We start from the raw sequence: 14,000 nt of genomic DNA, 5'->3' as shown, positions 1-14,000 counted from the left end.
TTATCTTCAACTATAACCTATGCTATTAATCCTAGTTTATTAGATAATAAAAATTATAATTGAATAGCAATGGGTGTAGCAATTGTTGCAACTTGATTAACAATTGCAATTAATTTTTTAAAAATTGGAGATGCAAAATGATTTCCAAATGTTAGTGCAATAATTAAATTTTTTGTTGTTTTAATTATGATAATAGTTATGATAATATGATTTTCAAAAGGTAAAACATCTGCAACAGATTTTGAATCTGGTAAAGCATTAGGTCCTAATTTTCGTTTATCATTAGGTGTTATTGGAATTATAGTTTATAACTTAGCAGGTTTTGAATTAAATTCAAATCTTTCAGAAGAAATTGAAGATCCTAAAAAATCAATTTTAAAATCAATTTTTTATGGTGGTATTGCAATTTTATTTTGTTATATTTTAGCAACAATTCCTGCATTAATATTAGTTGATGTAAATCAAGAAAGTTATTATGATGATGGTATTTATACTTATGTAGTAATTCATGCAGTTGATCAATTATCAAAATTTGGAGAAGGTTTTAAAATTTTTACTTATATAGTTGCAGTTTTAATTTCATTAACATTATTAGGAAATATGATTACTTGAACTTTAGGTGCAAATCGTGCTGCATGTGAAGCTGGTAAGTTTGGTAATTTACCAAAATCATTTGCTAAAAGTAATTTAAATAATGTTCCTATTAATGTAGCTTTATATACTGGTTGTATTTCTACAATTGCAATTTTAATTGGAACTTTATTTACATATTTTGGTAGTGGACAATTATGATATATTGTTTTTTCATTTTCAATGGTTTTATTTTTTATTCCATATATTTTTATTTTTGCTGCATTTATAAAATTAAGAAAAATAGATTCTAAAACTAAAAGAGAATTTTCAGTAGGTCCTAATTGATTTGCTAAAATTTTAGGTTGATGAGGAATTATTATTATAATAATTGCATTAATAACTCAAAATTTTGATATTAATTTAGGTAAAGAAATAAAAATTAAACCATATGAAGAAGTTGGTGGTTGATGAGGAATTTTATTATCATTTTGTGGTAATGTGTTTACAACATTTATTGGATGATTATTAATTTTTAAATCATTAAGAGAAAAAAATAAAAACAAAAACAAAATAATAGAATTTAAAGGAGAATAAATTATGTCAAAATGATTAAAAAGTACACCAAAAAAAGATGGTTTTAAAATGCCAGCAGAATTTGAAAAACATAAAGGTACTTATTTACTTTGACCAGAAAGAACTGATAATTGAAGAAATGGTGCAAAACCAGCACAATTAGTATTTGCAAAAGTAGCAAATTTAATAAGTTTATATGAAAAAGTTACTGTTGGTGTAAGTAAAAAACAATATTTAAATGCTTTAAATCATTTAAATGAAAATGTAAAAGTTGTTGAAATTAGTAATAATGATAGCTGAATTAGAGATACAGGACCAATTTTTTTAAAAGATTCTTTAAATAATGTACGTTGTGTTTCTTGAAAATTTAATGCATGAGGTGGATTAGAAAGTGGTTTATATTTTCCATGAGATCAAGATCAATTAGTTTCTCATAAGGTTATTCAATTAGAAGAAAAAGATTATTATAAAGCTCCATTAATTTTAGAAGGTGGTAGTGTTATAGTTGATGGTAAAGGTACTTTATTTACAACTGAAGAATGTTTATTAAATAAAAATAGAAATCCAAAATATTCAAAAAAAGAAATTGAAAATATTTTAAAAGAATATTTTGGAGTAGAAAAGATTATTTGAATTCCAAAGGGAATTTATAATGATGAAACAAGTGGACATGTTGATAATATATTACAAGTTTGTGAAACAGGAAAAATACTTTTAGCATGAACAGATAATAAAAAAGATCCACAATATAAAATATCAAAAGATGCATATGAAATTTTAAAAAAACAAACTGATTTAAATGGAAAAAAATTTGATATTATAAAAGTTCCAATTCCCGATCCATTAATTATAGTTACAGAAGAAGAAAGTTTAGGAGTTGATAAAATTTTTGGAACTTTACCAAGAAAAAAAGGTGATAGACAAGCAGGTTCATATATTAATCATTACATTTTAAATGGTGCAGTTTTATTACCTATTTTTAATATAAAAACAGATAAAATTGCTTTATCAATAATGAAAAAAGCATATCCAAGCAGAAAAATTATTCCAGTATTTGCAAGAGAAATTATTTTAGGTGGCGGAAATATTCATTGTATAACACAACAAATATATTAAATATTTTCAATATATTTTTTAAAAAAAGATAAAAATTATTTTTTATCTTTTTTTTTTTTTTTTTTAAATTAAAATAAATTAAAGTATAAAAAATTTATGTTTTTTATTATATTTTTATTTATTTTTTTAAATATTTATTATTTTATTAAAAAAAATTAAATAAAAATAAAAAAAATAAGTATGGATTAAAAAAAATATTAAATAATTATAAAATAAAAAGTTATTATTTATAAGTATTAAAAATTATTAAAATTTTAATTTTTAAAAAATAAAAAAAATAATTAAATATTAATTAGTTTTTTAGTATAAAATAATATTTTATTTTTATAAAAAAAAATAATAAAAAATTTATAATAAATATAAGGAAAAATGGAAAATGAATAATAATATTAAAGAATATCAGAAACAATATAAAATTAAAAATAAAGAAAAAATTTCAAAATACCAAAAAGAATATAGAGAAAAAAATAAAGAAAAAGCAAAAGATTATCAAAGAAAATATAGAAAAAATAATAAAGATTATCAAATAAAATATAAGATTAAAAATAAAGAAATAATTTCAAAATATCAAAAGGAATATAGAGAAAAAAATAAAGAAAAAGCAAAAGACTATCAAAAAGAATATAGAGAAAAAAATAAAGATATTTTAATTAAAAAATATAAAGAAAAATATAGAATTAAAAAAGAATTAAAAGAATTAAAAAATAAAAATTTAAAAAATAAAAGTATTAATAATGAAAATACAAATGTTAATAATTTTGCTATTAAATCTAAAATTAAAAATAAAATAAAAGAATTTTTTAATTTATAAAAAAGAAAAAACAAAAACAAATAAATTTATTTTTATTTGTTTTTGTTTGAATATTTGAGTTTTTATTATAAAATAATTAATAAGTATGGATCCTTGGCTCAGCGGTTAGAGCGTTCCGTTGATAACGGAGAGGTCACAAGTTCGAATCTTGTAGGATCCACCATTAAAAAGTTTATTTTTAAAATTATTAATTTAATATCTGATTATACTTTTATAATCAGATATTTTTTTTAAATAACAATTTATATATAGATATTTTTAGAAATTTTTAATTTTTAAAATATAAAATTAAGTATATATAAAAATATTATGAATAGAAATAAAGAAATTTCATTAATTTGATCTATATTTTTAATTAAAAAAGAAATTGATCAAAAAATAAAATTTTCAAAAATTTTTAATTTTTTCAAAAACTTTGATGATTTTGATAAACAAATTATTTCTTTAAAAAATGATTTATTTAAAGATAATAAACAATTATCATTTTTTAATAATTTAAATATAAATCAAATTGATAAAAAAATTTATAAATTATGAAAAAAAACACTTAATGAATGAAATAAAAATAATATTAAATCTATATCTAAATTTGATTTTTTAAAATTTAATCTTTTAAAAGATGTTAAAAATATTGATGTTTTATTTTATAAAGGTGATTTAAAATTATTAAATTTAAAAAAAGAAAATGTAACTTCTTTTGTAGGAAGTAGAAAAACACCAATTAATTTTATTAAAAAAATTGATAAATTTATATTAAATAGTAAAGTTATAGTTTCAGGTTTAGCTTTTGGTGCAGATTTAAATGCACATAAAAAAGCAAAAGAATTAAATAAAAAAATAATTGTTTTACCTGGTAAAGATATTTTAAAAGAAGAATTTAATGAAGAAAAAAAAGAAATATTAGATTATGCTTTAAAAAATGGAATTATTTTAAGTGAAATATTTCCAAATTCTAATACTTGAAATAAATTATTTTTATTAAAAAGAAATAAAACTATGGCACAAATAAGTAGCAAAACTTTTGTTGTATGATTTGAAGGCCAATCTGGTACTTTAGGTCAAGTTTTAGAAGCAGTTAGAAATAAAAATAAAGTATTTATGTTTAAAGAAATTTATGAAAAAAATAAAAATTATTTAGAAAATCATAATTATTTTAAAGAAATAAATTTAAAAACATTAAAATTGATTTAATATGTATAAAGAAAAAAAATTTGAATGAAAATTTCAAAATTATGAATGAAAATATGAAGATAAGAAATATAATTTTAAAATAAATTATTTATTTCCTTATCATGAAGATAAAAATATTAAAGATAAAATTTTAAAATTAAAAAAAGATTTAAAAAAACAAAGTAAAAATATTAATTTAATATTTGAAGACAATTTTAATAAAAAAATTCTTTATAAATTATTAGAAAAAAATAATATTTTTTGTTTATCAAAAATTATTTTTTTATTACCACCATTAAAAAATGGTTTAAAAAATACTTTTTGTCAAGTTAGAAGGTTTTTAGATTATGTTTTAAAAATTAAAAATAAAATAAAAGATAAAAATAATATTTGTTTTGATATTAAAAGTTGTTATTTTTCTTTTTATCAAAAAAAAGAAAGTGAGAGAGAAAAAGAAATAGAAAAAGTATATCCAACTTGAAAGTTAAAAAATAAAGAAATATTTAAAAATAAAGAATTTTTGAAAGATAAAAAAATAATATTTTTTGATGATGTATTTACAACTGGGACAACTTTTTCATTTTTAATTAAATTTTTAATTGAGAATAAAATTATTGATTTTAAAGATTTTGAAAATATAGAAGCATTTGTAATCTCGAAAAGAGAATGAAAAAATTATTAATATAATTTTATTAATAAAAAAAAGTCTCTATTTAAAATAGAGACTTTTATTATTTAAAAAAATATTATTTTTTATTATTCAATTTGTTCAATTTCTTCTTTTAATTTCTTTGAAACTTTAAATTTTAATTTATTTTTTGAAGGTATTAAAATTACTGTATTTGTTTTTAAATTCATACCTTTTCTTTCTTTTGTTTTTACAATTGAAAATATACCTAAATTAGCTACTTTTATATCTTTTTTTGATTTTAGTGATTTTATAAAAGTATCAAAAAAAGAATCATATAGTTTTTTTGCTGATTTTAAATCAATATCTAAATCTTCCTTTATATTTTCCACAAAATGTTTTTTTGTAATGATATTTTTGTTTTTATTCATATTTAAAACTCCTATTTATATTTTATTATTATTGAAAAATTTATAATTTTTTTATTTTTTTATATGTATTAAATTTATTGATCTTTAATATTTATTTATCATATTTAATTTTTAATAAAAATATATTTATTTTGTTAATATTTTGTATCCAGTTTTTGTAACTAAAACAATATTTTCATATCTTACACCACCAACATTTTCTATATAAACACCAGGTTCAATTGTAAATACCATTCCTTCTTTTAATTTTTTTTCATTATTTTCAAATAATAATGGATATTCATGAACTTTTAAACCTATTCCATGTCCTAATGCATGTAATACTTTATAGTTGTTTTTTTTATACATTTCATTTGCTTTTTTTACTAATGTTGAAATTTTGGTTCCTGGTTTTATTAATTTAAAAACTTCATTACTTACATCAATTACAAAATCATAATATTTTTTTAATTCTTTATTTTTTTCAAGTATTTTTACTCTTGTATAATCTGAACAATAACCATTTAATTTTCCACCAAAATCACATAGTAAATGTGATTTTATTTTTTCATTTGTTGGAATTGTATGTATAAAAACAGAGTTTAAATTTGTACTTACAATTGGATCAAATGATATATTTTTTATGTTATTTTTTAAAAATAATTCTCTAATTTTTAAATCAATATCTTTTTCATTAAAATTATTTAATTTTAAATTTGAAATTTCATTTCAAATTTCATTTGTTATTTTTGAAATTTTTTCTATATTTTTTATTTCTTTTTTTGTTTTAATTTCTCTTAATTCATCAAAATTGATTATTTTAAAATTTAAATTTTTATTAATTTTTTTAAATAAATTTAATGTTTCAACCTTTAAATCATTTTCAATTCCAATGTTTCCGTTTAATTTTTGAAAAATTTTTATAAATTTATCTAATTTATAAACATTTATATTTTTAACTTTTTCTTTACCTTCAAGTATATATCTTGAATCTAAAAATAAATCAGGTTTTTCTTTATTTTTATAAAAAATTAAAAATCCATAACTAGATTTAAAATTAGTTATTCAAAATCTATTTAATTCAGTAAAAATTATAATATTTTCTAAATTTTCTTTTTTTATAATTTTTTTTATAATTTTTAATTTTATTTTCATATATTTATTAAAATAATTTTTATTTTTTAATTTTTATTTTTTTGATTATTAAAATTATAATTTATTTTTTTTATTATTTATATGTTCTTTTATTATTTTTTTAAAAAAGTACTTGAAAAAAAAAAAAATATGGTGGATAAGAAAATTGAAAAGTATTAAATAAGTTGCCACTATGAAAAAAAATAAAAAAATTTTAAATAAGAAATTTAATAGGAGTTGAGAAATGAGAAAAATTTTATTTGTTTTAGGTGGAGAATTTTCAGATATTGGTAAATCTTTAATTGCTTCATCTTTTGGTTATTTATTTAAAAAAAATAATTTAAAACCATTAATTTTGAAGTTGGATTATTATTTAAATATTTCTTCAAAATTTATTGATCCTTCAGAGAATGGAGAAGTTTTTGTAACACAAGATGGTAAGGAAGTTGATTTTGATATTGCACATTATGAAAGATTTTTAAATCAAAATCAATCTTCAAAACAATCTATAACTTTAGGTTTAGTTTTAAAAGACATTGCTAAGATGGAAAATAAAAATAAATTTAAAGGTATAAAAATTGATTTTGTAAATGAAGTATTTAATAAATTTAAATATAAAATTGAATTTTTAATAAATAAAATTCAACCAGAAATTACAATTATAGAATTAGGTGGTAATGTTGAAAATCCATCATATGATATTTTTGTTGAAATTTTAAAGAAATTTAAAAATAATTTTGAAACATTAAATTGTTTAGTTTTAAAAGGTGATGAAGAATCAATTGTAAAAGAAAAGAAAGCAATTAATTTTTTTAATTCAAAAAAGATAAAAATGGATTTATGCATTTTAAGATCAGATGAACCAAAATGCAAAGATATTAAAGTTTTTGAAAATAGTAAAACTTTTTGTTTAGAAAATGTTTATTTTGATTTTGAAATTGTACAAAAACTTTTAGATTATAAAATTTTTGAATTAGTTTTACAAAAATTTGATTTAAAAGAACATCTTGATAAAACTTTAATTGATGATTATAAAGAAAAATATAAATTAATGAATAAAAGTAAAAAATCATTAAACTTTTTAATTGTTGATCAAGATGCAGCTAATAATAAAAATGCTTATTATTCAATTATTTTTTCATTAAAACAAAGTGGACTTAAACATGGTATTAAAGTTAATACATTAAATTATTTACCACAAGAATTTGAAAAAACAAAAGATTATGCATTTTTGAAAAAATATGATGGAATACTTTCACCAGGTGGATTTGGTGATATTGGATTTGATGGAAAGATGTTAATTACAAAATATGCACGTGAAAACAATATTCCATTTTTATCAATATGTTATGGTATGCAAATTTTAACTATTGAGTATTTCAGAAATGTTTTGAATATACAAGCTAACACTTCAGAAATTTCAAAATGTTGTGATGATGTTTTAATAATTGATTATTTAAATGAATATAAAAACATTTCACTTGGTGAAATAAAAGTAAAACCTAAAAAAGGTTCATTAATTGAAGAAATTTATAAGAAAAAATTTTGTGATTTAAATTGTATATATGAAAGAAGAAGACATTCATTTATATTTCAAAACAAATTTAAAAAAGTTTTAGAAGATAGAGATGATAATTTAATTTTGTCTGGTGTTTCAAACGATTCAGAAGGTATACCATTATGTTTTGAATTAAAAAAACATCCATTCTTTTTAGGTTTACAATTTCATCCAGAATTGAGTACAAAATTAGATAATTCACATCCGGTTTTTGATTATTTTGTAAAAAAAGTTTGAGAAATCAAAACTAAGTAAGAAAGAGAGAATTTATAAAAAAAATGAAAAGTAAATCCAAAAATTTTTCTAATGTTGGTTTTATACTTGCAACACTTGGTTCTGCTGTAGGTTTAGGGAATTTATGATTATTTCCTACATCATTAATTTCATATGGTGGGGTGGCATTTTTAATACCATATGTTATTTCTTTATTTGTGTTAGGTATTCCATTTTTTGTATTGGAATCAACACTTGGAAATAAATGGAGAACTTCTCCAGTAATTGCATATAAAAAATATTGAAAAAGAACAGGACCTGCATTTGGTTTAGTGCAAGCAATAGGTCAATTTATTATTGGTACATATTATGTTTGAGTTGTAGCTTGAATATTAATAATGTTTTTTAGTTCATTTTCATCAGAATTTGGTAATAATTTTAAATTTATGGATCAAAATGTTTTAAATATAACAGGAAAAGAAATAAAAAATGTGGATCCAACAAACATGTCACATGGTGGTGCATCTTTTTGAACATTATTTGTTGTTCTTGTTGTTTTTGTATCATTATGAATAATTGTTAACAGAGGAATTAAAAAAGGTGTTGAATTAGCATGTAAAATTATGATTCCTATTCTGTTTTTATTATTAATTGCTTTTTTTGTATATTCATTTACAATTGATGGATATGATTTAGGAATTGAAGCAGTTTTTAAACCAGATTTAACAAAATTAAGTGATTTTAAAGCTTGAGGTTCTGCATTTGGAAAATCAATATTTTCTTTATCTTTGGTTTCAGCTATTATTATGATTTATTCATCAAAAGCTCCCAAAGAAAGAGATAACACAACACAAGCATTTATAATTGTTTGTGGTGACACATTAATTGCATTATTAGGTGGTTTCATTATTGCTGCAACAATTGGAGGAATGATGAAAAGTGGTTTGCAAATTGGTGAAAAAGAATATAAACTTGGTACTGTTTTAAAAACACATAATGAAAATGATGTATTTGAAAGTGGTGTTTCAAGAGTAGTAGAAGATTGAAAAAGTTTTGCAATATTTGAAACAGATGGAAAAATATATGACAAAGATATTGGTGGTTCAAAACTAATTTTTAAAACTTTTCCTGTTTTCTTTAAAGGAATTGGTGAAAGAATGAATGTTAAAATTATAGGAAACATTTTAGGTGCATTTTTCTTTTTATCAGCAGTTTTTGCTGGTTTATCATCATTAATTGGAGAGGTTGAAACAGGAACAAGTGTTTTATATGAAAACACTGGAATGCAAAGAAAATATGGATCATTAGTTACAATTTTAATTCAATTCTTCTTTGGTATATTTTTTGTATTTAATTCAAATGTTGATGCAATGTATACCTTAACAATTGATGGATGAATGATGTGATTACTACTATTTTTATCATTACAACAAGCGCTTATGTTTGCAACAAACAGAAAATCATGTAATGAAATTATAGAATTTAACAACAAGAAAGCAAAAATTAAATGAAATAAGAATTTGTTTTATGGTTTGATAGTTTGTTCATTTTTTGCAATTTTGTTTGTATGTTGTTCAAGTTTATATTCAACAATTTCTGAATATAATGGTAGCAAATTATCTGAAGTTTCAACAACTCAATGAGTAGTTTTAACATTGATGTTTTGAATACCAATTATTGTTTGAACAGTTTCAATTCTTTGATATAAAAAGAAATATCATATTGAAAATATCGAAGAATAATAAGAAAGTTTATGGAGTTTAAATTATGGAAATAGGAACAATATTTGCAATTGTATTAATTTCTTTCTTTTTTATAATATTTTTTGGATTTGTTTTTTTTGAATTTTTCTCAAAAAGTAAAGAAGATAAATTTGGTATTGAAGAAGCAAAATAATTAAATAATTTATTAGGTATTAAATTTGTTTTTAGGAGTAAAAAAAATGTGGGGGGTACAACATTTTATACCATTTCTTCTTTATTATTTTATGAAATCCCCCCCCATTATTTTTATTATGTTTATTTCTGAAGAAAAAATAAAAAAACTTGCACATAAAGTAAGAATTAGATTAAATGATAAACAAATTCATTTGTTAAAAAAAGAGTTTGAAAACATTGTTTTTAAACGTTTAAATGTTTTAAAAAAATTTGATTTCAATAATATTGAACCATTAAGATATTTAAATTTAAAAAATGTAATTGGTTTACGTCAAGATGATATTGAAGTTAAAGATATAGTGGGTAAAAATAAAGATTTGATTAAAAATAATAGATTCAATCGGAATTTATATTTAATTTCAAACAAAATAGAGTAAATTATGAATATTAATGAATTTAAAAAAAAATATAAAAATAATATAAAAGATCTAATTCTTTATTACAAAAAATTTGAAAAATTATTAAATTGTAATAAAGAATTTAATTTTTTTACTAGTTTAAGATTTAAAAAAATTTATAAATTATTAAATGATAAAGAGTTTATAGAAAAATATAAAGATAAAGAATTATTTGGAGTTCCATTTTTTGTTAAAGATAATTATTGAATTTCAGATAAGGATTTAAAAATAGAAGCAGGTTCAAAAATTTTAAAAGATTTCCAACCTAAAATGGATGCATATGTTGTCAAAATTTTAAAAGATAATGGTGCAATACTTACTGGAATAACAAGAATGGATGAACTAGCATTGGGTGGAACAGGTATTGAAAATGATGTACCAGTTATAAATCCAATTGATCCAAAAAGGATGGTTGGTGGTTCTTCAACAGGTGCAGCAGTTTTACAATATTTAGCATATATTAATGATTTTTGTGTATTTTCATTAGGAAGTGATACAGGAGATTCAGCAAGATGTCCAGCAATTTATTTAGGTGTTGTTGGTTTTAAACCAACATATGGTTTAATTTCAAGAAGAGGTTTAATACCATATTCACCATCATTAGATACAGTTGGTATTTTAACAACTAATTGTAAAGATTTATTTAATATATGTAAAATTATTTTTAAAGAAGATAAATTTGATCTAACATCACAATTACCACCAAAATTTGAATCATTAGATGTACCATTAAAAAAGAAATTAAAAATTGGATTTTTTAATGATGACAAAATGGTTTCAAAAAAAATGAATAAAATTTTTCAAGATTTTATTAATGATTTAAAAAAGAATAAAGATTATGAAATTGAAAAATTTTTAATAGAAGACAAAATACTAGAATCTTTGTCTTTAACTTATCAAATGGTAAGTTATCCTGAAGCTATTAGTAGTCAAGCAGATTTAACAGGTATTCATTTTGGTTCTTTACCAAATGAAACTTTAAATTTAAAAAAAACATATGAAGAACAAATAATTATAAATAGAACTAATTCTTTAAGAAGCGAGGTAAAAAGAAGATGAACTTTAGGATCATTCTTTTTAGAATTTGATAAAGATAATGAAAGTTACTATGTAAAAGGTCAAAAATTAAGAAAATATATTAATGATTTTTTTGAAAAAAAATTTAAAGAATATGATTTTATAATTACACCTGCAACTTTTGGATTAGCTTCAACAATAGAAGATATTAAAAAATCTAAAAATAATCCAGAATTATCTGGTTTATCAATGAATGAATTATTACTTATAGCTAATTTTTTAGGAAATCCATCTATTGTAGTTCCATTTTATGATGAAAACAAAGAGAAGTATTCATTAAATATAATGTCAAAAGTAAGAGATGATTATAAATTATTAAAATTTGCAACAATTATTGAAAAAATGAAAAAGGTAGTAAAACATAATGAAAGTTAAAATCGGATTAAAATTAAATATACAAATGGATGTTAAAACAAAATTATTTTCAACATCAAAAAATAACATTAATTCAAAATATAATGAAAATGTAAGTATTGATGACATTGGAATACCAGGTTCAATGCCAACTTTAAATAAAAAAGCTGTTGAATTAGCAGTTAGATTAGCACTTTTATTAAATTCAAAAATTAGTAAAAAATTATATTTTGATAGAAAAAATTATTTTTATCATGATTTACCAAAAGGTTTTAAAATTACACAATATTTGAAACCATTTGCAATTGGTGGTAATTTTAAATTTTTAAAAGAAAATAAAGAAGAAAAAGAAATAAATATTGATTCAATTGTTTTAGAAGAAGATGTTGCAGATTCTAAATTTTTGGATGATAGTTTGTATGTTGATTATAATAGATCAGGTATTGCAATAATTAAAATAGTTACAAAATCAGATTTTGATTATCCAATTGATATTAAATATTTTTTAAATGATTTTATTTTAAAATTAAAAAAAGCTAAAATTATTAAATCTGATTTTTTAGATAAAAATATAAAAATTTCAATAAAATTAGATTTTTTTACAAATGATTTAAAATCAAAAAATACTATTTATATTAAACATTTAAATAAAATAGAAGATATTTTACATTTTATTAATTTAGAATATGAAGATCAAAAAGAATATTTAAAAAGAGGAATTTTTAATCTTTTAATAATTAAAAAATATGATCAAAAATCAAAAAAAATAATTATTTTAACAAAAAAAAATGTTGAAGAAGATTATTATTTTATTCCTGAAACAAATATTTTACCAATTGAAATTCCTGAAGAAATAGTTTATAATAATAAAAAATTTATTAAAAAAAATAAAATATATTAAAAAATAAAATATATTAAAAATTAAAATATATTAAAAATTAAAATATTTTAATAAAGAAAAGAGCAAAAAAATATTTTTTTGCTCTTTTAATTTTTTTTTAAAAATAAGAAAGGAGAATATGAAAAGTTTATTAAAAAAAAGAAGGTTTAAACTACCAAATACATTAATATTATTGTTTATTGGAATTTGTTTTTTTGGTATTTTAAGTTTAATATTATCTTGACAAAATGTAACAACCACAAATGAAAAAAATGAAAAAATAAATATTTATGGTGCTGGTATTTTACAATGGATATCAACAATTCCAGTTGGTCTTTATAATTCAGTAGGTATTTCTGTTTTTTTGTTTATTTTTGGTTCATTTATGTTTGTAACAATAAAAACAAAAGCAATGAATTCAATTGTTTTAAATTTTCTAAAAAAAATTAAATTTAATTTAGAAATAGAAAGAAATTTTGAAACAAATTTTATAAAAAAAATATGAATAGAATGTAAAAATATGTTTAAAACAACATGAGTTGTTATACCAATTATGTTGTTTTTAAGTTTAAATGGAACATTTAATGGTATGGGAACATCTTCATTACCATTGTATGCATTTGTTGTTCCAGTATTTTTAGCAGCCGGTTTTGATATTTGAAGTTCATTTTTAGTTGTTTTTATTGGTGCTGGTTCTGGTGTTATTGGTTCAACAGTAAATCCATTTGCAACAATAATTGCAACTGATATATCAAATTCATCTATTGAAAGTTATTCAAATTTAAAAGAAAATATCTCAATATCTGATGGTATGGCTTGAAGATGAGTTATATGAATTGTTATGTTTATTACTGCATGTTTATGTGTAATGATTTATTCATATAGAGTTAAAAAAAATAAATCAAATTCATATTTTAAAGATAAATTTGAATATTATAAAAGTGAATTTGATGTTGAATCTATGGAAAAGGTAAGTGGTAATATAAAAAGAAATTTAATAATAACACTAGTTTTTATTTTTTCATTTGTTTTAATGTTATTTTTAGTTATTCCATATGATAAGATTGCACAAACTAATACATTTCAAACTGTTGAAAATGTTACTTTTAATAATAATCCATCAACTTCTTGATTTAACAATTCTGGTGTAAATTCAAGAATGAAAAAT

The 14,000-nt window shown here is 19.4% G+C and overlaps 1 non-coding gene across 1 annotated transcript; it reads left to right on the top strand.

Annotated features, from left to right (window-relative positions):
- The first annotated feature begins 3,160 nt into the window (after nucleotides 1-3,160).
- Trnai-gau (transfer RNA isoleucine (anticodon GAU)) lies at nucleotides 3,161-3,233 on the top strand. The gene has a single exon. It is a non-coding gene; the product is annotated as a tRNA-Ile (tRNA).
- Nucleotides 3,234-14,000: the final 10,767 nt, after the last annotated feature.

Source organism: Lingula anatina, unplaced genomic scaffold, assembly GCF_051362555.1.
Source record: "Lingula anatina isolate TDL-2025a unplaced genomic scaffold, LinAna3.0 unanchor82, whole genome shotgun sequence".
Classification (NCBI taxonomy): domain Eukaryota; kingdom Metazoa; phylum Brachiopoda; class Lingulata; order Lingulida; family Lingulidae; genus Lingula; species Lingula anatina.
This window is presented reverse-complemented; position numbering and strand designations above follow the sequence as displayed.